The sequence below is a fragment of the Nuphar pumila genome, chromosome 3 (genome assembly GCF_984573655.1).
Source record: "Nuphar pumila chromosome 3, dmNupPumi1.hap1.1, whole genome shotgun sequence".
NCBI lineage: Eukaryota > Viridiplantae > Streptophyta > Magnoliopsida > Nymphaeales > Nymphaeaceae > Nuphar > Nuphar pumila.
In genome coordinates this window covers 89,173,280-89,174,363 of record NC_143251.1, presented here as the reverse complement: position 1 = coordinate 89,174,363, position 1,084 = coordinate 89,173,280, and the positions used below count along the sequence as shown (strand labels likewise).

Here is a 1,084-nt window from a genome sequence, read left to right as displayed (position 1 = left end):
TTCTTAGTACTGTTATTTATTTTATTTACATTTTAGTACTTGTGTTAGTTTAGATTTAGGTCGTTTGCTTGCATCTGGTCTTAGTACCAGTGTATGCAGGGGCGACGAGGTTTAGGAACCCCATTACACCCATTTGTGGACAACCCAAAGAGAATTTTACATTCTCATCGAAGTTCGACCACAATGGCTGACATGGATCCTCCACCTCCACCCCCAGCTCATCCACGTCCTCTGCGGGAATACTTCATTCCCACAGATTATGTTCAGGCATCCTGCATTCGGAGACCCGAAGTAGGAGCGCCTCATTATGAGATTAAGGCCAACATTATTCAGATGCTCCCATCTTTTTATGGCCTTAGTCACGAGGATCCCTACCGCCATTTAGATGAATTCCTCGAAATCTGTTCTACGGTAAAGATACAAAATTTTGATGATGATGCCTTGCGGTTGACTCTATTCCCTTTTTCATTGAAGGACAAAGCCAAGTATTGGCTAAAGTCCTTAGATTCTGTAGAAATAGAGTCTTGGGAGAAGTTACAACAGGAGTTTCTTCGGAAATACTTTCCCATTGGTCGTACGAACCAGTATCGTCGAGCCATCACTAGTTTTGCAGAACTAGATGGTGAGCACTTTCATGAGACATGGGAGAGGATGAAGGATCTCCTCAGGAAATGTCCCCATCATCAGGTGCTGAAATGGCAACTGGTGCAGAGCTTCTATGATGGATTGTCTGACAAGAATCGTCAGATGATCGACTCTTCATGCGGAGGGACATTCATGCTGAAGAGCGAGGACGAAGCATGGAGGTTATTTGATACATTGGCTGAGAATTCCCTTCACCATGCTTCGAGCTCTCATTCGGATAGAGCCACACCCAACATTCAGAAGAAAGCTGGTGTTCTTGAGATTGGTTTATCTACTGCACTACAGTGCAAGGTAGACATGATTGCTCAGAAGCTGGACCAGCTTCTCTCAGGACCATCCACTACACAGCAGGTGTGTACTCTTTGTGCCAGTCCGGCACACGATATCACTGAGTGCCCTTCGGCAGCTCAGTATTCTGAATTTGTTTAAGAACAAGTTC

At 44.8% G+C, this 1,084-nt stretch overlaps 1 non-coding gene across 1 annotated transcript; it reads right to left on the bottom strand.

Moving 5' to 3' along the window:
- Positions 1-586: 586 nt before the first annotated feature.
- LOC149843115 (small nucleolar RNA R71) lies at positions 587-689 on the bottom strand. The gene has a single exon (XR_016431217.1). It is a non-coding gene; the product is annotated as a small nucleolar RNA R71 (small nucleolar RNA).
- Between the last annotated feature and the right edge of the window lie 395 nt (positions 690-1,084).